Below are 23,889 nucleotides of genomic sequence, written 5' to 3'. Positions count from 1 at the left end.
AGCTGTTGCCACATTTATTTTGGCCTAATCTGTGTAAGTGGTTGATTTCAAACTTCACACTAAGACAAACTGACTTAAAAAACCATTTGTGAACAAGTCTTCTTAAGGCTGTAGTTTACTGTAAAGAAGTCACTTAAAACTGTGGACTCTCTTGAGATATAAAACTTCAGTAACCTGGAAGGGCCCGTGAGGTAGAGTTGTAGGACCTAAAGAGAAAGACACCATCTATTTCCTTTTCCCGGGAGTAGACTTAAGTTCCAAACCACCTATAGAAAGGTCCTAGAACATGAAAGACATAGGAACGAAAGGATTCAGGATGATGAAATACTTCTATCGTATGTCTAGCTTCCCTTGACCTTTTGATAATATTCTGAAAAAGCCTCCCACACCCAATAAAGATAGCATCCAAGAAAGCCTCAGAGACAGTCCTCTCCAGATACTACCCTCAACACATATTTATGAAACCTCATTAAAAAAAAAAAAGACATTTACTCTTGCAATGAAGCAGCGATTTTGCCAATGTTTGTGGATGTTTGCATAACTATTCCTATGTTGCCAAATTTGGTTTGATCACTTGCTTAACAGATTGGTGTTTCCTAAGTCAACAGTGAAATAATTTTTCTGTTATGTGAAGATATTCTTATTAGATATGGAAAGAGAAAAAAGGACAGTTAAATTTCCTGGAGATACAGATCAGTGTATATTACCAGCAATGAATTCCTTGTAGCAGTGAGTATTTCTGTGTTCATTTTCCATTGTATTTCACCTGAATGACTTCCCCATTTTAAGAATACATGATGCTGTGATTTAAACCACCATGTGTTCCTGCTGACTAAAACATTTCTTATGCTATTTTAAGGTCTGACCTTAGTCCTTTTCAAGCTGGAAATAAGCTTCTGTGAGAATGAGAGGCAAGAGATGATCCTGCTTTAAATTGGGTACCATAGTTACCTATTTTATGTTGTTTCTTTGTATCTCTTACAAGTGACAATATATTATGTTATTTACACCATGTCATCATTGTGATCCAGGTTTCAAAATAAGGATGTGAATAAGACTTTCTTTTTTCCCCTGTGTTCCTTGGCGTTGCCTGCAGAGTGCATACGACTTGGCTGATCATGGTAATGAATTGCTCTAATGGTTATCACTAAAGAATTTCCTGCATAAGATTCAGCTAGAATAGTCTTGCTGGCTCTCACTATAGAACCAGTGCATAAGTCATTCTTGCAAGTACTGATTTACTGTTTAATATAGTAATGCAAAGTATATGGAAAGATCCTTCAATGCCAAGTCTGCCTAGACTTCTGTGCACTGGGAGAGGGGAAAAAATTAAATGTCCGAGTAGATCCTAAAAGTGATGATACTGTTGTTATGAAAGTCTACAGGGCAAAATTTGTAGAAAGAAGTGAAGTCTTTTATCAGATACTGGATTATATTCAGTTTTTTATCCCACTAGATAAAGCTGAAAGAACAAAATGCATTCCGAGTACACCATCCCTTTCAGTGATTACTGGGGGTGGGATTCCTCTGTGCTAGCATTACTTCACCTAAAAATTAGGTCTCTAGTTTCAGCTAGTCATCTAAACTCCTTTCATGATATTAGCATCATGACATAATTTAAGCTGAAAGGACTTCTAGAGGTCTGTATTCCGACCCCTCTGTTCAGAGTAGGGCTACCTTCAAAGCTATATTGGGTTGCTCAGGGTCTTGTCTAACTGAGTTTGGAACAGCTCCAAGGATGAAGAGGCCACCACCTCTCTGGGCGCTGCTTCCAATGTTGTAGCACTCTTGTGAATTTCTTGTTTCTTATTTCTAGCTGGAATTTCCCTTGCTGCAGTTTGTTCCTGTTGCCTCTTGTCCTTTCTCTATGCATCTCTAAGAGTCTGTTTTCATCTTTATAACCTCCCATTGAGTAGCTGAAGTTTGCAAATAGGTCTCCCCTTCAATTTCTCTTCTAAAGGCTGAAGTTGAATCCTTTGATAAATTGACTTGACCTCTACCTTCATCATACCCACCTGAATTGAGGCAAGATTAACCCTGTCTCTGACTACTCCTAACATCCTTACTGGGCACCACTGGGCTAGGACAGACATTTGACACAAACAGAAAGAATGGCTCTCTGTAAATGCCTTAGAGAGAGATGGTGGATAGAGATGAACTTAAATTGTTATCTTTGTCTTCAGCTCTTCAGCTCTCCAGAGTCAGAGAAGATGAATTGCACACAATGAAGTAAACATTCTTGATTAATCACTGTATGCTTGATGCCTATTTTTTGCCTTTTACATTAGGTATATGGGAGTAAAGTTCAGATTTTTGAGTGAGGTGAGGCAAACTTGCAAGTGTTTTTGAACTGCTAAACAGACCAAAAAACCCCCCACTCTTTCAAAGAGGGATGCAATTTTGACAAAGTTCCTACTTCTTTGTTCCAGGTATATCTCTGAAATCATTTCCACAACGAAAGGTAAAATGGAGAGGGCCAACGTGTCAACAGTATCTGAATTTATTCTTGTAGGTCTTTCTGATGCTCCAGAGGTATGTTTTCTTCTCTTTGTGCTGTTTTTGTTCATCTATTTGGCCATGCTGGCAAGCAACATCACAACCCTTATTGCCATTAGCACAGATACTCGCCTGCACAACCCCATGTACTTTTTTCTCTGCAGCCTATCTTTCCTGGATGTCTTGTGCCCCACTATAACTGTACCGAAGATGCTGGAGGCCTTGCTGTTTGAGAACAAGGTAATTTCATTCACTGGCTGCATGCTCCAGCTGTTCTTCTTCATTGATATTGTAGGCACAGAGATTTTCCTCCTGGCTGTGGTGGCATATGACCATTACATTGCAATATGTCATCCGCTGCAGTACATGAATATCTTGAATATGAAACTGTGTGCTCACCTAGCCATTGGCACCTGGATAGCAGGATTTTTGAATTCTCTGTTGCACACATCTTTCATTTTTACACTCTTTTTCTGTGATTCTAATAAAGTTGACCAATATTACTGTGATATTCCCCCGTGCTGGCCCTCTCCTGCTCTCCTACTTACACCAGGGAACTGGTAATTCTCACAGTTGCTGGCATCCTCGGAAGCAGTGCCTTTCTGGTCACGCTGATCTCATATGTCTATATCCTCTTGACTATCCTGTGCACAAACTCTGCTGAGGGCAGGCATAAAGCTTTCTCCACTCGTGGTTCTCACTTGACAGTAGTATGCCTTTTCTATGGAACCACCATTTACACATATGTACGGACTTCCTCCAGCTACTCACTCAATCAGGACAGGATCGTTTCCATGCTTTGTGGGATCTTCACCCCCCTGCTAAAGCCCCTAATCTACAGTCTGAGGAATAAAGAAGTTGAATGTACCCTAAGAAGAGTGACCAGCCAGGTAAGAACTGCTTTAACAAGATGAGAACCTCTCTCCCAGGCCCTGGCCTCCTCTGGAGCCCAAGCAACTGGGTAGGTACTACAATTTATGATTTCTCTCAGTCAGGTGAAGGACTCATCTCCTCTAACTTCAGCCATCTAAAATTTAGATGCCAGGATCAAAACTCCTTGCCTGCACTTCCTTTACAGTTAAAAGGTGTACACCTCTAGAAGGTCAACTGGATAGCATGGCTTAGCCCATTATCATAGGAGGAGGTGACCTACAGTTTGCTGACAGGCTGAGAGTTTTTTTTCTCCACTGAGCACAGAGGAAGCTTGGATACATAGACCTTATGGAGTGTGAATGGCAGGAAGGGATACTGTAGGCACACTTAAAGATACACATCCTTCTGTACTAAGGCAGTTTATATGGCTGGGGCACCTTTTTTGTCCATATTACTCCTGTGAAAGAGAACGTGAGCACATCTTTTGTGGAAAATTCACTGGAAGGAAAGCTCCTTTGCCATCACTTAAGGTCAGAAATCTGGGTGTGTTTTCACCAGGCATGCCAAGAATCCAGCTGCAATACCTGCGGTGTGAATAGGTACACCAGGCCACAGTTTGCACCATGCATCTCAAAATCGGTCTGCCAGGGTGGAAATCAGCTCCCCTAAACTGAGATGTGAACAGTGCTGAAGTCTACACACAAGCTAGTTTTCTAAGACTGCTTTTCTGGCCTGTGCAGAGGCAAGAAGGCCTTGCAATCACAAGGATTCTGTGAACATTCCACTGCTGTGCCTGAGCCGTTCTCAGTGTTGGCAGTACTGAAGGTAGGTTTACAGAGTCTGTTTTAGGTCTGTGCGAGTCCCTGACGAGAAACAGTGTTTCCTTCCAGGCAGAAGTGAAAAATGTGGCTGACAAAAAAATGGAACTGGATGCACAAAGAATCACAGAATCATAGAACGGTTGAGGCTGGAAGGGACCCCCGTCTGGTCCAACCTCCCTGCTCAAGTAGGGTCAGCTAGGGCAGGATGCCCAGGACCATGTCCAGTTGGGTTTTAAATATCTCCAAGGACAGAGACTCCACAACCTCTCTGGACAACCTGTTCTAGTGTTCAATCCCCTGTCAGAGAAGAAGTGTTTTCTTAAGTTCAAATGGAATTCCCTGAGTTTCAGTTTGTGTCTATTGCCTGTTTTCCTGTCACTGGGCACCACTGAGAAGAGCCTGGCTCCATCTTTCTTACACCTTCCCATCAGATATTTATAAACATCGATAAGATACACCGCCACGAGCCTTCTCTTCTCTAGGCTAAACAGTTCTCTGCCTCCCTTTGTAAGAGAGATGCTCCAGTGCCTTAATCATTTCATGGCCCTTTGCTGGAGTCGCTCCAGTAGAGGGAGGGTGCTGTGCAGACTCCTATGTGTGTGTGTTGTGGCTATAAATCTGGGTGCATCTTAACTACGCCTCTGTGCTGGGATGATAAACACTTATGGCTGGGGGTGGACCTCAGGCTTGTAAAAGCACTACGGCATGGCATTCCAGCTGTGGTGCCTGGTGCAAAATAATTCATATGACTTTGTTGTTTGCACACTGCTCTGTACTGAAACCAAATGTCAAGGATGTATTTCTTAGTGGGCTTTTAGTGTGGTTGCTGCCTTTGTGTAAAGGCTAAGCAAATGACTATTTCCTGCTGGAACTCAGCTCTCAGTGGTAATGAATCTTCATTCTTAATAGTAAATCAGTGAAAGTATGAAAGTATGTTAAGTTTTGTTCACCCTCAGCTGTGGGTTGTGCTGACAATGGGTTCATAATGCATTTTCTGATTTTTTTAAAATATATTTCAACAACTTTAAAAATAGCATGATTGTCTGTTACTATCCAAAACCATTTAAATTCCAAAGTCAAGCTTTAAGAAGTTGGTAAATGCCTCCATGAATTTTCCATGAAGCTTTTTTTGGGGGGGAGGGGGGGGTGCCTCTGTTCTCATGTTGACATCACAGCAGAGTTGTCATGGATGGGACTGATGTGAAGAGGTATCTGTACCAGGGCTTTCTGTGCAGTTCCCTGTGCAGCAGGTGAACAGAAATCAAGAAATCAGCATTCATCCCATCCCAAAGTAAGTATTTCTCATACGCCAGATGAACTGCACCATCATAGTGCCTTTTCTCTCAGCTGAAAAAGAGCCTTGGAACCATGCATGGATGTGTAATTTCAGTGTCCAAACTAGGCAATTCCTACATATACAGTTAAATAAAAACCAGCAGGGCATTGTCTTCAGAACTGGTTTGGTCTGACTACTACTATTTCAGTAATACAGAGCCTATCACAGTGTTGGCATGCACCAAATCTATGTCTGTCTATCTCTTTTTTTCTTCCCTTGTCTACCCCCAAGACAATTACAGGACACAGTTTGAGGTGACTCCTCATTAATAGTTTGCACATGGCTAACCCATTTTGAAGTGGTAAATGGGAGAAAAGAACTGATCCAGTTGGATGTGAGCCATGCTATAGTCTCATAGTTTTTGGAAATGATAGTCTGTGTTGACAGCTGGAATACCCTTTCTTACCCTTTTCAGTAAGGTCATACCAATGTAGTATTCACTAACAAACTGAGGCAACTAGATCATTGCTTCTGGTACCATCAGACTGCGGTCATCAACAACGTTTACTACCTATATAAATGGAAGGAATCTCTTACTAATTGCGGACTAAACTATCACTGTCTGAATAATATGGAAATGTTTTCTGTAGTTACACCATCAAAAAACAGAGTTCAAGTCTTTCCAAAAGCTACAGGTAAGTTAATGACCATGAATTTCCAAACATTTGCTTCTGGTTTGAGAAACGAAGCAGACAGGTGGGGACTGGACAAACATATCTTTTCTCATTAATCAAGATTTTCAAAATGAGTATTAACCCAAGTGGATGACCAGCATAAGGCACTTCAAAAGAAAGAGAGTTTTAGGAAGTATAAAGAATATTCTGAAAAGAAGTTTCTTTAAAGCATCTAAGACTGAGCTTTTGTGAAAGGTCTGGAACTAGGTTTAATAATATTTTTAAATGATATGTGTGTCATTGTTTTGGCCACAAACTATTTCACAGCAAATAAAAGCTTCAGAAAACATTAGCTGTCTTTCTAATCAGCCTCTTTCTAATCAAAATGATATGCAAATGACTTTGAACTGCATATCAAACAGTTGTCTAAGAGTGGGAATGGGCAGCACTGTCAAGGAAATCCTGATGTCACGGGTTAAAAAAAAAAAGTGTGACAATAGTATAATGATCTCTGCTGGGAACAGAGGCCAAGGCTCTTAGAAGCTGTAGGGTTAGCTTCTTTCTGCTTGAGGTAGGTAGGGTGGTCATTGCTGCTTGTGTTGGATTTAGCATGGATATCTGTCTGTTTGAATACTTGATCTGGAAGATTTTTCTTTTTTGAAGGAGATGATTATTTTCTGTAGAAATAATAGCCCAACTAAGAGCAGCATGCAGAGTTGCTACCAGACTGCAGGACCTTGAAAAACCTTGTGGGATTATACAGGAAAATGTGAAATACAGATGCAAGAAACTTTTCTTACTCTTCCTCTCTGCCTCATATATAGTTGTTTAAAGAGTGAGTGGACTAAGGAAAGAAGTCTTTTCTTGAACCTTTTGCAACTAAATCATAGGTGGAAAAGACAAAAGGGGCATGTTCTAGAATGTGATGTAGTATACCACTGTTTTCTTCTCTTCTTTGCTGTAGGATATTAGACCAATCACTTGGAAATCCCTATGGATTTCCTATCTATGGAATGAAAGGTCAATGATACAAAGGACTTTGAAACTTTTTCTATTACATATATACTTTCTTGTAGTTCTACTCATTTTATTTATATCCACCCTATTTAATAAATATTGTCTGCATATTAAGATAATTATCCAAGAATGAAATGACTCACCATCTAAAGGTACTTCTATCTCTCTAGTTTAGACTGAAACATCCAAATCAGAGTTGATGTATTCCACTCCTCAGGCTGACAGTGCAAACAAAATGCATAACTTGAAGAATACTGAAAATCTTCAATGGCAGCTAAGCACACTGTAGGGGGCTTTCAAAACATCCTGAGGATGCTATCAACCCACAGTAAAAAAGAAAAATTCCATTTGTGCCTCCCACCTGATAGCAGTCAGTGTGCTATATGCAAGTCAGTTGCATTTATGTTCTACCTCAGTGCAACAGCTCACAATGGCAAGGCACAAGTGGAGCAGTATTTTATATGATGGTGATCCCCGTGCTGAATGTCTTGATCTACAGCCTGAGAAACAAAGGTGTAAAGGATGCCCTGATATCAGCTATCGCTGTCCACCTATCTAGCATGTACTTCATCAGTTTGTCTAGGAGGATGTCATGAGAGACTGTGTCGGAAGCCTTGTTACAACTGAGATGAACATGTACCTCTCCTCTCCCCTCACCTGCTAAGCCAATCATCTCATCATAGCAGGCTGTCAGGTTTGTTAGGCATAATTTTCCCTTCATAAAGCCATTCTGCCTACTCCCAACCTATCACCTATCCTTCACATGTCTGGAAACAGTGTCCAGGATTAGTTGCTCCATCACCTTCCTAGGTGAGGTGAGGCTGACCAGCTTGTAGTTCCCTGACTCCTCCTTCTTGCCCTTCTTGAAGGTAGGGGTGACATTTGCTCTCTTGCAGTCCTTGGGAATCTTTCCTGTACACTTCCTTTTTAGGTTTGAATTCAGTCAGGAGCTCCTTGTTCATCCACATAGGCTTCTTGCTACCTTTGCTTGATTTCCTGCTTGTTGGAATGGACCATTCTTGAGTTTGGAGGAGGTGATCCTTGAATACCAACCAGCTCTCTTGGACCCCTCTTTCCTCCAGGACCATATCACATGGGAGCCTTCCTGAGCAGGCCAAATTCTGCTGTCCTGAAGTCCAGGGTTATGATCCTGCTTTTTGCCCTGCTCCCTCCTCACAGGATCCTGAGCTCCACTGTTTTGTGGTCACTGCAGCCAAGATTGCCCCTGACTTCCACATTTCCAACCAGTCCTTCCTTGTTTGTATGTATGAGGTCCAGAGTACTGCTCCTCCTCAGCTCCTTGATCACCTGTGTTAGGAAGTTGTCATCAAGCACTCCAGCTCCCTGGATTTCTTGTGCTCTACTCTGTTGTCCATCCAACCAATATCAGGGTGGTCAAAGTTCATAGGACCAGGGCCTATGAACATAAAGTTTATTCCAGTTCTCTGAAGAATGCCTCATCTATTTCTTCTTCCTGAAGAGATGGCCTACAGCAGACACCCATTACATGGTCACCCATGCTGGTCTGCCCACCAATCCCCACCCATGAGCGCTCAGCTGGTCCCTCACCTGTCCCCAGGCAGAGCTCCATGCATTCCAGCTGATCATTCAAGTATTCCTCTTCTCTTCACACTTGAAACAGATTGCATTTTAAACAAGAGCCTAAATTTTGTCAAATTTAACTTGATGGCTTTAAGGAAATACTTCAGCTGCTGCCTTTTAGATCATATCCATTTAATGTCATCTGCAACTAGAGAGTGGCACACTATTTCTGTGCTCATCCTGCACCACAGGTGTCTGCCTCCTGACAATATAGAGAAAGAAGATTGAAATCAATATTCAGTCATATTACATCCCTGCTGTTGAAGGGACCATGTCTGTACTTACCAACAGTTTGGGCCATTAGGGACAAATTCAGAAGACTATTTTATCCTTCCCATGAGTCTGAACAATAGTGAGTGTACTAAGCTGTCACAGCAGAAAAGTCTGGCAGGTGACTGTTCTACGTCAGTTGGTGACCACTGTTCAAATAACCTACATAAAACTTTCTGCAGGAAAGCAATGGTTCTTCCATGTCAAAACTATGATGCTACAGAGCCTCCCACAGAGTTCAGTGACCTACAGTAAGAGTGGGACTCAGTTCCCTAAATGCAAGTTTTAATGGCATATAAGATGACCCAAGGTATCTATTCTGGTCCCTAGCTTCTGCTCCAGAAAAGGTATAGACAACTCATGTTAAACTCAACATGTTTAATTTCTGGTAACTGGCCAAAAAGACCAGACATCTTATACTGCTAAATAGGAAAAGAATTGTCCATTAAGAGCAGAACAGGTAGATGTTTCCATAGTACTTCCTGTGATTCTTCAACTATGACAGCAGAAACTACCTTCCAAAAATAGTCATTTATTTCAAAGTCATCTGAAAAATCAGAAGATATACATCAACACAGACAAAGTGCCAGTTAGTCTGGATTGTAAAAATGCACACACAAACAACAACATAGACTGGAGCACCCTTCTAGGGTTTGTTAACTGCTTTACAAGGTTCCAGTGAATACTAGAGATTATGGGGGACTGTGGAGGTCTAACATGGGGAGAAGCAGGCATACCTAGTTTCCTTGTAAATCCAGGGATTCTGGTTGCTGAAAATGGGACTCTAAGGCCAGAGGCTTGCTCAGGAAGCATTTCCCTTTTGACACCCCATCAGCTTTTTGTATATTGGATATTGTATCTGTTACCAGAGTAGCAATAAACCAGTACCAGTCTGAGGGCTGACATATACTCTGTCGTGGCCTGAAAGGAGTTGTTTAGGATGACCTCCCTCCCCTTGGGACCAACGACCAAGTTCGTGATGCTCTTGGACTGAATTAAGGTGAAACGACACCAGCCAACCAGTTTTATGATTTATTAATACAAAAGACAAGGCATGTGGCTAAATACAATAACTCGATGATGATTACTTTAATTAGATAAACAAGTCTGTGCCGTACGATTTGAACAGATCTTATAAACATAAACTCAAAAGGGCGGGGGGGGGGCGGAGAGAGAAAGAGATATCACCACCCGTGGATCCAGCAGCGTCCCGTTGGTCCTCTTCACCCTGGGTGTCTTGGAAAAGTTCGGAGCCAAATCAAAGCAAATTAAACAAATAGATTGTAATGACGCACATGCAGTAATTACGACTCGAGCAGGGTGCCTCCGAAGAGGGACCCCAAACAAAGAAACCCCTGGGCAATTATAGCTTTCCAATCTAAGCTGTCCACCCCTCACGCGGTAATTCAGACCAATAGTAATATTCAGGTCTGGGGTCTCCTGCTCCCTGTTGGGTCTCATCGCTGTCCCTAGGCAGGCTGTTTATCTTTACTGTTGCGGTTTCTGCTGACAGATGTGTCTTCATTCCTCGGGTCCAACTGTTGTCTCTTTACTGTTGCGGTTTCTGCTGACAGATGTGTCTTCATTCCTTGGGTCCAACTGTTGTCTCTCAAGGTCCTGACAAGGAGGTGGTAATTCCTGCAATTAACAATTAGCACTGCCCCAGCAGTGACAGTGGGTGTTATCTCCCAAGGTCCTGACAAAGGGGATATAGTCCAGACACCCCCCCACACACACCAATTAACACTGTTTCAGCAGCGAGAGGAGGCCCTGCTCCCCAGGGTCCCGGTGCCCAAGCAGGCCTCACTTCAATGCCTTGACATCCTTCCTCCCGGAGTGTGAAGCATGGGAATGCAAACTGCTGGTAACCCCCTTGTCTTTCCCACCTGCACCGGCTCTGGGGCCCTTTCTGACTGAACTAGGAGTGCGGCCTAAGGCTTCAGCAAATTTAGCTACTCATGCTAAGCAAGTTTTATAGAAGTTGTGCTAAGCGGCAATAATTTACAGTCCAGGTCCAAAAGTGTCCGCCCAATTGTGGTCTGGTTTGGCGCAGGCTCAGTGTGTCCCGAGTGGTCGCAGGGAGAGCGTTTCAGGGGTCGCAGCAGCTCCGTCCTGTTTCCACTGGGAACAGATGGCTTGTTCAGGGTTATGGTTTCCTGCAAAATCTGCAACGTGCACAGCAAGGCTCGCACCTTATGTACCAAGAAATGTTTAAGGCAAAAGTTCACTCATCTTGTCTGCCACATGCTCAGTGGGTCAACATTAATATGACCCATGCATATGCCTGGATAGAAGAAGGGACAGACAGACTCAGCTAAGATGACATGAAAAGTGTAGATATGAGAATGTTTAGTCATGTTATAAAAGGAGACTTTTCCAGCTTCATAGTCAAAGAAGACCCCAACCCACTTGGGTTTGACACTAAACAGCAGTGGGGTGGAAGGGGTGGTCGTGGCCACATATTTTTCATTACATAGATGCATCCTCCAATAGCCCCTCTCCTAACTGGGCTCATTAATCATGAGCGTGCAGGTAGCTGCAGTCTGACCTCTTGACATGGATGGCACCGCCATGACCTTTTAGAGGCAGTACAGCATGTACGTGCTAAAGCACCATCAATTATGCTTCGTTAAGAGTAATAGTGTGTGCAGAAAGTTCTAGTTCTTTGGCTCTGATATGCATTCAGTATCTCCCCAGCCACAGAGTCATGGGATACTGACAGCTGGGTGCAATGCTTTTGTTATCCCATGGGATCATGCGGCTAGAGTGAATCCTCATTTTGCCTATAGGCTCAGGTCCCTGAGATGTTGCAGATCTGATCTGGCTCCTGCAGGCCTGGGTAGTGCTCTTTGGTAGTCCTTTCTGCAAGCAGGTCTATGTTGATTGTCAAGTGACACTGCAATGTAGAAAGCCAGACCAAGGCCACTTCTTGATTATCAAAGGTCAGTTTCAGTTCAATGCAGTGTCATGTCAGCTGGTGTTAAGTATTTATTTCTAAGTCCTCGGGCAATTAGTGTTCTATTTTTTCAGACAATGCCTGTTCCCAGAACACCAAACCATTTAGAGTAAATCACTGTCTGGGCCTGACTCTGACGTTCTATGCTGAAGTGAGGTATATATTTTCCCTCCATAAGTTTCCTAAACTTCCTCTCCTCTTTTCCTCCTTTAATTAATTCCAGACCAGAGATAGGGATCTGATATGCACTCGCGCTCACCCAGATGGGCTGGATGCAATTTGGGTAAACAGATCAACACAACCACTAGGTGAATCTAAGCGTGATTCTGAAATCTACTGAGGTGGCATTCAGTACCACTGAGGCCTCTGAGTGTGTTTGCCACCGCCATTTCACTTTTTCCCATTTTTTTTCTGTTTGCTACCTGATAACGTTCTCCAAAGGTATCTATGGTGAAGATGAATGATTTCCCCTGGTGATGCCCACACCATTACAATTGAAAATTAGTTGACCTGGGTCTACTCCTTTGTATTCCCAGTGGCTGCCACTAGACTTTGCACCTCCCAGGTTTGTAGGACCCCTTTTATGGTATCATTAAGAAGTATGCAGAGTCTAGATATTGCTATGGCAGTGATGTTGAGTAAAAGCCAATCATCTTTTCTGTACCAAACCCAGTTGTTTTGGTCTTCTGCTGCTAGGTACTTTCCCCAGTTTGTTGTAAGGCTTCTATTTTAAACCAGGCTATTGTTGAAACCTGTATTTCATTATCTATTGTTTCCCACACTACCTCCTGAATTTGCCCGGGCGGGGGGGGGGGGGGGTGGGGGGGGGGGGGAGAGCAGCATAGGAATCTCTTCCTAGAATTGGACTATCCTAATGAGATCTGTGGGGAGCTTGGTAGCGGTTGGGTGGGGCCCAGTTGCCATTCCTGGTTGGCTTGTTGGGGAGCCCTGAGCACAGGGATGTGCAGTGATCCAATCTCCCCAGGTACACATCCTCTTACATAAAGGATGAAGCCTGAAAAAAGACTCATTCTCACCCACCAGCTAACCATGAACCCCCCATGCCACCAAGCTACTAATCTCTGTTTTTATCATGGCCTGTTCTTGACTACTTGGTTCCATATGCTGGGTCTGTTGCCTTGTTTGGTTTTCTTCTTCCTGAGGTTCATCCTGCAGGACTCCCTATGCCATGTCATTAATGAGGCAGATTCCCACCACAAGAACAGCAAGCACCTCCTTTGCTACATGTCCTGCTGTAAATAAGGATTTACTTCCCACATCATAATTATGCATTCAGCTGATTTCTTTGGGTAAGATTTTATTCGAGAGAAGTGCTCGGCAAGTGGTCTGACCATCAGTCACAATGTAGATTGGCCCAGTTTCACCCACTACCATGAAGGACCTTCTCATCATATCTGGGAGAAGGACCAATACCCCAGGGCATAGCTTTTGTGTTGGTCTCTTACATTAAACTTAGTATCAGGATTTCACTTTATGAAATCCTAGTGGGAAGAGATGAAAGGATGGGAGGTGATCTGCTCTTTCCTGGCAGCTGATCTCTTCCTTCACCCACCACTGCAGGTATTACCTGGGCAACTGAAATGCAGGAGCTGCTAGAGCGTATGTAGAAATCAGCAGCACATAACCATCACATAGGGTCATCCTGCATGGAAGTGTGGTATGATGTAACATAAGAGCTTGGTGGAGCTGCCACTAAAACTTAGACTCAACTGGCACCCAGAAAGGGTGCCACCTCAACAAGGAACCCAGAAAGCCTAACTCATTTTTAGACTTCTATACAGCAAATATCTTAAGATACATCCTAATATCTTTGGCTTCCAAATAAATAAACAAGCAAACAAGAATGCGTATAATTATTCCCAGTGAATTTGTCTGACAGCGTCTGTAGTTGCAGAGGTCACAGCATGAGATCAGGCATGAGGCACTGCTACATTATGGAGTAATGCTACATCACATCTGAAAAGTTAGTTCCTGAGGACTGCTGACGACACATCCCTCTCTTAGGGGTGAGGGAAAAGAGGGAGCCCTGCAATAGGAAGGGTGTTTGCTTAGCAACGCTCTTTCACAAAAAACAGATGTGGCAACAGGCAGTCTTGGATATTGCTCCCTTTTCCTTTCTCTTTGGCAGGGGGGAACCCACCTTCCTGCGTATTTAATTCACCTGTTTCAACAATAAGGACACATCATTGTCTCTCAGTTCTGCTTGGAGTCCTGAATCTGTTGTTTTCTTGGAGAACAATACAGCCTTGCTATTGTCCTTTGAAGGGCTTCTTTGACCTCCTTGTTCCTCAGGTCAGGCTGTAAATCATAGGGTTCAGCATGGGAATTACCAGGGTATAAAATACAGAGATGATCTTGTCATGCTCCACAGTGTATTTTGAACTGGACCTTAAGTACATGAAGGAGCCTGTCCCATAGAACATGGTAACACCAGTCATATGGGAAGCACAGGTGGAGAAAGCTTGGCATCTGCCTTTGGCAGATTTAATCTTGTAGATGGTGACCCCGATGCATATGTAGGAGATGACAATGAGGAGAACAGTGGCGGTGATAAGCATAGTATCACAGACAAAATGGACAAGATCAGTGATGTGTCAGAGCAAGAGTTTCAGGATGTGGGGGCCAGGTCACAGAAGAAATGGTTGATGATGTTGGACTTGCAGAAGGACAAGCGGAATATAAATGTCGTCTGAACAGTTGCATTCACACAGCTCATGAAGCAGGAGCCGCACACAAGGAGCATGCAGAACTTCCTGGACATAATGACAGGGTAAAGCAAGGGGTTGCAGATGGCTATGAACCAGTCATATGCCATCACGGCCAGGAGGTAGCATTCTCCCGTCACTGCAGTGCAGAACAGGAAGAGCTGAGATGCACATGCTGTGTACGATATGACTTTTGTCTCTGCCACAAAGGTCATCAGAGTGCTGGGTATAATGATGGTGGAGTAGCTGACATCTAAGAAGGAAAGGCTGCTGATGAAGAAGTACATGGGGGTGTGGAGCCTTGAGCTGATCCAGATGAGCACAATCATCCCTAGATTTCCCACTAGGGTGAACAGATAGATCAGTAGAAACACCATGAAGAGGAGGACCTGCAACCTCAGCTTGTCTGTGAAGCCCAACAAGATAAATTCTGTCACCACAGAGTGATTCCCTTCTGCCATCTATCATGGGTGAGAAAGCCAGGGTTACACTGAAGAAAACAAGACAAATGCAAGGTGACTGTCAGGTTGCCAACATGGCTGTAGTCAAGCTGACTGAGGATGAAGGCTTAATTTTGCATATCTCTTCCTATTCATATTTTTCAAGTTTTGAACTTAGATTATCTCAGAGACATTTCCTGCCTTTTAAAAATGTATTTTCTTTCTGTGCACTTTGAAGGAGCACAGGTTAACAAATTGCACCTGTTCCTGCAAACTTCACTACTTTTCCCTCCCCAAATGCTTAATTTAACTTCTACAGCAGTCAACTGCACTGCAGGCATTAGCTCCATAGTATTTGTTTTACCTCACCTATATTAGATGTTCACTCAAAGATAACTTGGATCATACTCTAGAAATGCTTTTTTCACATGTTTTGATAGACATAGTCTAGGTAATTAACATTGTACATTGCTGAGATATAAACACATGCTAAACTAGGAAAATCTCTCAAACCAAAAAAAAGGGGCCAAAGAAGTCTGTAGCTTACCACTATGCCAAAAATGGTATTTTGGAGCAACTATGGTAAGCAGCAGGCAAAAGCTGGTTGCTTGGAAAAGCTGACCTATAAGCATTAATGGCATTTCAGCTTGAAAAAGCAGAGCTTATGGTCTGCTATTGCTTCTGTAAATCTGAAACTAATGTGAAAATTATAATCAGCTGACTTCTCAAGCATGTTCTGTTTTAGCAGTCTGGAGATAAGCTTTCTGTGCCCAGGAATACAAAATTATGAAGAGACTTTGGAATAACTGATCTTGTCCATTTTTATTTTTCCAAGGAAGAATGCACTCCACCAATGTGATTCCCAGAAACCCTTGCCTACTTTGTTATTTAAACTCTCTAGTAGCATAGTTTTCACACAATCCCTAGCCATTTATGTTTGTTCTTAAAAAGTTAGTGATTATTAAGTTTTCTCCTAAATTTTAACTCAAATTTTCCCATTGCAATTTAACTGAAAAACCTTCTGTCCCACTCTTTGTGGCATAAGAAACAATTTTTCCCCTTTCACTTTTCAGACATTTTTGCACCACCAGTTTTAACACAGTTTTAATGCTTTTTAGAGCTCATAGATTTTCCTAGACTGTGTCCAGTAAGGTGTTAGCTCATTTGGAAATTATTACCTTCAATCAAAGAGTTTGTTCTCATGGTAATTATGCCAAATGGAATCCCAGCAAGATGAGAAAGCTACTGCTTTGAAAGCTCCTAAAGCGAGCTCTCACAGTCTGAAAAAAAAAAAAAATCAGAGATTATTCTCAAGAATACCTGTATTGATAGATGGGGGGGAGGAGGAGGAAGGGAATTCCCACTTCCCTCATGATATAAAGCAAAGGTATGAAATAGCTCATCTTCTGCATTCAGGCTTATCAAAAGAATTTGTATTTGCAACTCACTATTCTTACCTTACCACTCACGTCTTAGCATTCTGGGTGTGTCAGTGTTGCTTCTCTTGTCAATGAACTCTCCTGTAAAAGAAGCAGAGGAAGAGGAAGAAAATAATGCAGCTCTGACTGCAAGGTGCATATTCTCTATTGTCTCCAAATAAGAAGGAATTTCTGTTCTCTAAAACCAGAAGGGAAGACACAGTGCATCTTTAGCTGAATCAGGGACACAGCTTATTTGTGGGAGAGGAAAATCAGAAAGGAGATATTTTAGCAAGTAACATGTTTTTCAAATACTTGTGCTCCATTTGGGTGTAGAATTCCTGGTTGGCCACAGCATCTGAACACAAGGCAAGACACAGCGGGACAATTAAAATGTCCTTTGTGCTCCCTGTGGAGATAATCTGTCCTCTCTTCTTGTGCAGTTATACAAATGGACTTTCTTCCTCACATTTTTAAAAAGATTTTTCTTCTTTTTTTTTCCCCCCTGTGTTATTTTTCTTGTTTTCTTCTGCTGCGTAGTAACTTAGGTCATCATGGACCAAAAAAAAAAATCATTTTCCACACTGGGGAGGGAAACACAGGGAATGAGAAAAAGATGCTTCTGTTCAGTAGAGAAGGCCTTTTCCCCAGACTGCTCTGAAGCAGACTGGTAATTTCAGCCATATCAACCTGTCTTGGTTTTCTGAGCCTCTAGGATATGTAGGGGTGAATTAAACCCCTGGAGAAGAGTGAAACTTAGGCCTTGTTTTGCATTCTGGGAAGCTGTCCCAATCCAATATCGGGGGGGTTTTGTTACGATCCCAAGGACGAGATTAAGACGCTAAAACTGGTCAAATATCGTACAACCTTTTAACTTTATTTTCCACGGAGTGAGGAGAAAAGGTGGGGAAAGGTGAAGGGGAGGAGAGAGAGAAAGAGGGAGAGAGAGGGAGATAAAAAGGGGGAGAGAGAAAGAGGTATCACCACCCGTGGATCCAGCGGTGTCCTGTTGGTCCTCTTCACCCTGGTTGTAAATTTTAGCGAAGCGCGTGCAGTAATTACAACTCGAGCAGGGTCCGACCCTAGGTTCCCGCTGAAAAGTTCAGAGCCAAATCAAGGCAAATTAAACAAATAAATTGTAATGACACACGTGCAGTAGTTACAGCTCAAGTTGGGTGCCTCCGAAGAGGGACCCCGAACAAAGAAATCCCTGGGCAATTATACTTTCCAATCTAAGCTCTCCACCCTTCACGCAGTAGTTTGGACCAATAGTAATATTTAGGTCTGGGGTCTCCTGCTCCTTATTGGGTCCCTAGGTAGGTTGTTTACTGTTGTGGTTTCTGCTGACAGATGTGTTTTCATTCTTTGGGTCCTGCCCTTATCTCTCAAGGCCCTGACAATTTATTACTTCCCCAGCAGTGACGGTAGGTGTTATTTCCCAAGGTCCAGACAAAGGGAATATAATCTGGACCCCGAGATAGCCCAGAACCCCCCCTAATCAGCATTGTTTCAGCAGTGAGAGGAGGCCCTGCTCCCCAGGGTCCTGGCGCCCAAGCAGGCCTCACTTCAAAGCCTTGACATCCTTCCTCCCGGAGTGTGAAGCATGGGAATGCAAACGGCTGGTAACTCCCTTGTCTTTCCAGCCTGCACCAGCTCTGGGGCCCTTTCTCACTGAACTAGGGAGTGCAGCCTAAGGCTTCAGCAAATTTAGCTACTCATGCTAAGCAAGTTTTATAGAAGTTGTGCTAAGCGGCAATAATTTACAGTCCAGGTCCCAAAGTCTCTGCCCGATCATGGTCTGGTTTGGCGCAGGCTCAGTGTGTCCTGAATGGTCGCAGGGAGACCATTTCGGGGGTCACAGCAGCTCAGTCCTGTTCCCGCTGGGAACAGATGGCTTGTTTGGGGTTATGGTTTGCTTGCACCTTATGTACCAAGAAATGTTTAAGGCAAAAGTTCACTCATCTGTCCGCCACAGAAGCCCCTTTCTCAAGCTGTGTGTTGACATCAGATGTGCTTCAGCCTATTCTGGAACATGTTACAGACATAAGAAGCACAGATATGAGTTGCTCCTTCAAACGCTTTCTCTACACTTCTAACCTCTACACTGGGACTCCCAACATGTGAAATATGGCAGTAAATTAATTCAAGGCACAAACTAATGTTCTTCTAAGATGCTTCAGTTAAAACAACTACATATTTGCCAAGGTCTTTTCTTATTCACCAAGGGATATGTTTATGTGTAACCAAATCAAACACCTTGGCTAGAAAAGTCAGTGTTCAAGAAATGATATTCATACATTCGGTCCAAGAGAAATAAGTCCCCAGCTCTTTCTGTTTTTTAATTTCTCTGGGTCATTCAAATTAATGGAACATTCGCCCAGCTAAAGCTGTTCAAACTTTGAGAGGAGGAGAAATTATTGACACTTGAGATGAAAAGATCAAGTTTCTCATGGTTAAATAGGTTCATAGATTCTGTGAGGGGAAAATTAATCAACATAGATGACAGAAAGGAACAAAGTGTGTATTTCTCTGAAACACAAAGTCCGTAGACTACACAGTGAACCTACATAGTCTACTGTGACGGTCACAGGATTAATATGCTGTCATCATATATATGAGGACTAATGGCATAGGGGAAAGCAGGAGTGAAGTTCTGGAGGAAAAGTTTAGGTTCATGGAAAGGCAGATGAAGACCTGGAATTGTTTGGTGACATTTTCTGAAATGCTCTTAGCATTGTATGGCATATTAAGGAGAGAGTGGAGAAACATCTATTTAAACAGCTAAGATTATTGTGTGAGAAAAGCTTTAGCTTCATTAAGGACTCAGGACAATTCCGTAATAAAGGTATACTATGCAAGAGGAGGAGACTCCATCTGAACTAGTAGGAAATCAAGCTGCTGGCAAATCAAAAAGATGTTAAATGAGCTTTAAAAGTAAGGGAAAAACTAACAAATATGGAATGTTACATGGCTCCAAGGTAATGTTTCTAAGACTGAATACATGAAAATTCTGTATCATGAAGTGAAGGCTAAGTCAGAAAATGGAAAATGAATGGAAAGCACTGAAGAAGGTTCCAACTAATACAAGAGGTTTAAGAAATAAAGTTTCCCCAGACTTGAATTTTGGGCCTAAAATGATGGCGTTGTTATACAAGGTGTATTGGAAACTTGGTGGAAGGAGGACAGCCAGCAGGTCATTCTAATGCCAGGATACAGAATAGTTAAGTTGTTAGGGGAAACTCTGCTGGTGGCAGAGCAGTGTTGTGTGTTAAAGCGGAAGACAAATGCCATTAACTAGCCATCTCAACAAGTAGCACAGAACCTGCATGGACTGAAATCCCAGGCCCAAGTGTGAAGAGCACAATATTGAAGCTTTTCTTTTGCTACCGGGTAATGTCTGCCGCAACTGTTCAAAACTGCACCATAGAAGTACCACTCTGACAGTGACTCTAATATCCTTAGCTTAGCTATGCCCCTGCAGGAACAACAAAAATGAAAATAATCTATGATACTTGTGCTAAAATTAATGAGGGGACCTTTGGAAACTGATCTCTTTTGGCTTGTGCTTGTACAGCAGTGATTACTGTAGTGCCTGCTGCATAAGAATAGGGTCTGAATGTATCCCATTAAAATTAGGGTGTGTTTCCAGAAGAGACAATCTAATAGCTTCCCACCACCGTGTACACCTCTTTCTTCCCAGATGCATACTTTTGCCACTTACTTGCAGGAGATGAGGAGCAGCGGAGGTTGTGACAGGGAATGAGATAGTTGGGGATAACCCTTAAAAGGCCCCTAAAATTAAGAGAGGAATTTTAAGTTTGAAACTGGGCAGGAGGAAAAGGGCAGGGAGAGGTAATGAAAGAGGAAAAGTGTCCTGTTGCCAAGATTATATAGTGCTTTGTTTTATATCCTTTTGAAAGCTTTTGACTGGCCATCTACCCAAAACAAGCAGTCCCCAGATACCTTTCCCCAGCTATTTCCTTGTTCATTCTTTGCATTCTCTCCCAGCCACTATTGTCACATGTCACTTCTAGAGGCATCTTCTTTTGGCATGTGTATTTTCCAGGCTATGGAAGGGTTGGTGGCCTCTTGTGAGGCGGATTTCTTCAACTTCCTGTTCATTAAGACTTGGAAATTCCAGATGAATTCCAGAGTTCCAAAACCGTGATTATTTCTTATATTGAAAAAAAGCATGAGCACCAAAGAGACAAAAGCTTAGAGGTAACCTAGAAATGTCTGAAAAAAGGAAGGCAAATGAGTGTTTGAGTTAGCCTGCTGTTTCAAATACCAGAAGACCTCCTTGTTGGAGAAAATGGATACAGACACTGTATTTACTGAGAAAGCTCTTGCAAACGAGAGAGAGAGAAAAAAAAAAAGGCATATCACTTCACACAGTTTAAACCAAAATCAGGATTGAAAATATTTATTAATTTCTTAACAACATGTCATTAACTGGTAATCATTGAACTCTGTGTTCAGGATCCATATCGGCAATACAACAGATAAACTGCAATAATAAATTTTTACAAAGCATTTGTAAATGCCTACCATACCTAATCCCAAGATGTTCTAACCCTGTGCACACTCATGTACGCATGTAGCTGAATGTATATACCAGTTTGCAAAGGATGTGTGGGTTACAAGCCCCCCAACTCTTCTTAAAGTGTGGATGCCCCTACTTGTCCCCCCCTTCTGTGGAGAGCTGGGTGCTCTTGTTTTATGTGGACCTAATATCACATGGAAGCCCAACAGAAGTTTTACACAATGCAGGAGAAAAAAAAAAAAAAAAAAAAAGAAAAGGTAATTTTCTGTTGTTCTGCTGGAACAGCTCGGAGAACTGTTGATGTGTGAGAGTTTGCTCTAATGGATGGGAAGGGATGCATCTGGAAGCCAAGGATGGGAGGCAAAAGAAAAGATAGGGGAAAAACAAAACCTCTTTCCTCAGGCAGTGAGCTGATGTAATTACAACCTTGGGAGATGCGGCTCAGTGCCTAATAGCAGGTGAAATGGGTCCAACATGGGACATTACTTCTAGCATATTAGCAATGGTACTAGCAGTAGGAGGGGGTGGTACTTACTAGTCTACGGTATATATACCAACATAAACTAAATAAAAGTTGTTTTGATTAGTTTACTGTGACTCAGAATGCTTAAATGAAATACTGAGGAATTCTTTAAAATATATATATTTATATATTTTAATTAAATACAACAATCTTTTAATTTTTTTTGTGTTGTCCTGATACAGTAAAATAATTGAAACTTTTGAAATAATGGAATTTCCTTTGAGGTCAAATTTTGCAGCCATATTTTTCACTTGCTACGAGGGACATTACAAAAGTTTACCTCTCTTAACAGAATATTACTATTATTTCTACTGGTGAGGAGATATATGGGGAACACACAAAGGTGAAATGATCATATGGACACAAGTGAAACTGGTTAAGCATAAAATGGAAATGATGAGGAAAATGAATGTTGCCTTATTTTTGTTTGGAAACCTAGAGTTAGGGGACATGAATCTTACCCCAGATTTATTAATTTACAAAGCCACCCACATTCTGTGGTCAATGGATGCAGGTAGAAAATGCTGGAGAGGCATATGTCCTGTCCTAAGAGAGGTGGCTAAGGAAAGAGGAATGAATTACCTTCTCAGGATGCCTCTACCTCTTTCCATTTCCTACCAGGAAAGCTAGACAGTCTGACCTGGGCATCCAACTGGATGAAGTAGTATAGATCAGAAGACAATTTCGCCTATGAAAGTTAGGTAGGGATTAATTTATTTAAACCAGTGGTGCAACTTCTTGATGATAATTCGGTGTACCATCCTTCTTACAGTCTTCAGAGTTCGTATTCCTAACAGGGCAAGTCATGACGGTTGGGGTTACACTCTCATGTTAAGACCAGGCTCCTGCCTCACCCCTGCAGCTGGCTGGCAATTTTTTGTGGAACAGTTCCCCACAAAAATATCCTATACACAAGACTGACTCTTCCAGCACAAAATTCTCTGTTAGTTTGACATTTCCTTTTCCAGCTTGAGTGACCTCAGAAAGATGTAAAGTTTCCAGCCCTTAACCTCAAAGACACTTAGTAATATCAGCTATCACTTCATCTAGTTTGAACTGAGCTAACAGGAAGGTGTTCACCTAGGGTCTTTATTTCTCCTGCTGTATATTTCCTCCACAGCATAGCTGGATGTTCAGCAGCTGGTTAGAAGGTTAGCTGGGGCCATAGAGATCTGGGACAACTCTGCGGGAAGCAACCTGGAAACCATTTCTCACTTCACTGACTGGTATCTTTTGTAAAAGGCAAGTGGCATGTGAAAATAATCTGTTCTGATTTTCCCTCTACTGACTTCCAAAAAAGTTATATCCCAAGAAAAATAAAAAAAGCAGCATCCCATCTTATTGAGGTTCCTAGCTGCTGACTCAGAAACATGGATATCTTCCACAGGAGACAAATTATACTCTCTGAATTTTTCTCCCACTTTTAGACACTTCCAGATTTGTCCCATAAGATGATTTTACTTAGTAATAGTTGTGTTTGCTATTGTCCTCCTCAGAACATCCTTCATCTCCTTGTTCCTCGGGCTGTAGATCAGGGGGTTCATCGTACAGACTATCAGTGTGTAAAACACAGCCACCACTTTGTATTGATCATGTGAGCTGCTGGACATGGGTCTTAAGCAGATAAAGAAGAGTCTCATAGAATAGGGTGAGAGCTGATAGATGGGAGGCACAGGTGGAAAAGGTTTTCCATCCGTCTCAGGCACGATGAATCTGTAGAATGGAAACGATGATATACAGCTAAGAGATGGGGATGACTAAAATGGTGCTCAACCCTGCTACTGCAGAAAAGGCCACGTGCACCATGTGAGCAAAGTGTGTATCAGAGCAGGAGAGTTTCTGCAAGGGAGGAATGTCACAAAAGAAGTGATTGATGACATTGGGGGCCACAGAAGGACAGGCTTAACAAAGAAGCCGTGTGGGCAACTGCATTAATGCAACTGCGTAAGTGTGATGCAGAAACCAACTGAACACAGAGTTTTCTGGATATAAGGACTGTGTACTGCATAAGGGTACACTGAAGTTTGAGTCTGTTAATTATTCCCATGTTTTTGGGGTGGAATTCATGTGACCAAATAAAGATATCTACAGCTGAATAGTCCTCTACATTTACTCTGTTATCAAGGGAAATGAATGAGCACTTTCAGAAAGCAGTTAATTTCATCCAATAAAAGAGGTCAGAAGACTCCTATTGTTAATTGCCTAAGACTTTTATAAGGTTTTATAAGACGTCTTTATAAGATGTTTATAAAGT

General features: G+C 42.3%; 1 pseudogene; it reads right to left on the bottom strand.

Annotated features, from left to right (window-relative positions):
* Nucleotides 1–14,199: 14,199 nt before the first annotated feature.
* Nucleotides 14,200–15,172, bottom strand: LOC135328783 (olfactory receptor 5J3-like; annotated as a pseudogene).
* Nucleotides 15,173–23,889: the final 8,717 nt, after the last annotated feature.

Source organism: Dromaius novaehollandiae, chromosome 6, assembly GCF_036370855.1.
Source record: "Dromaius novaehollandiae isolate bDroNov1 chromosome 6, bDroNov1.hap1, whole genome shotgun sequence".
NCBI lineage: Eukaryota > Metazoa > Chordata > Aves > Casuariiformes > Dromaiidae > Dromaius > Dromaius novaehollandiae.
This window is presented reverse-complemented; position numbering and strand designations above follow the sequence as displayed.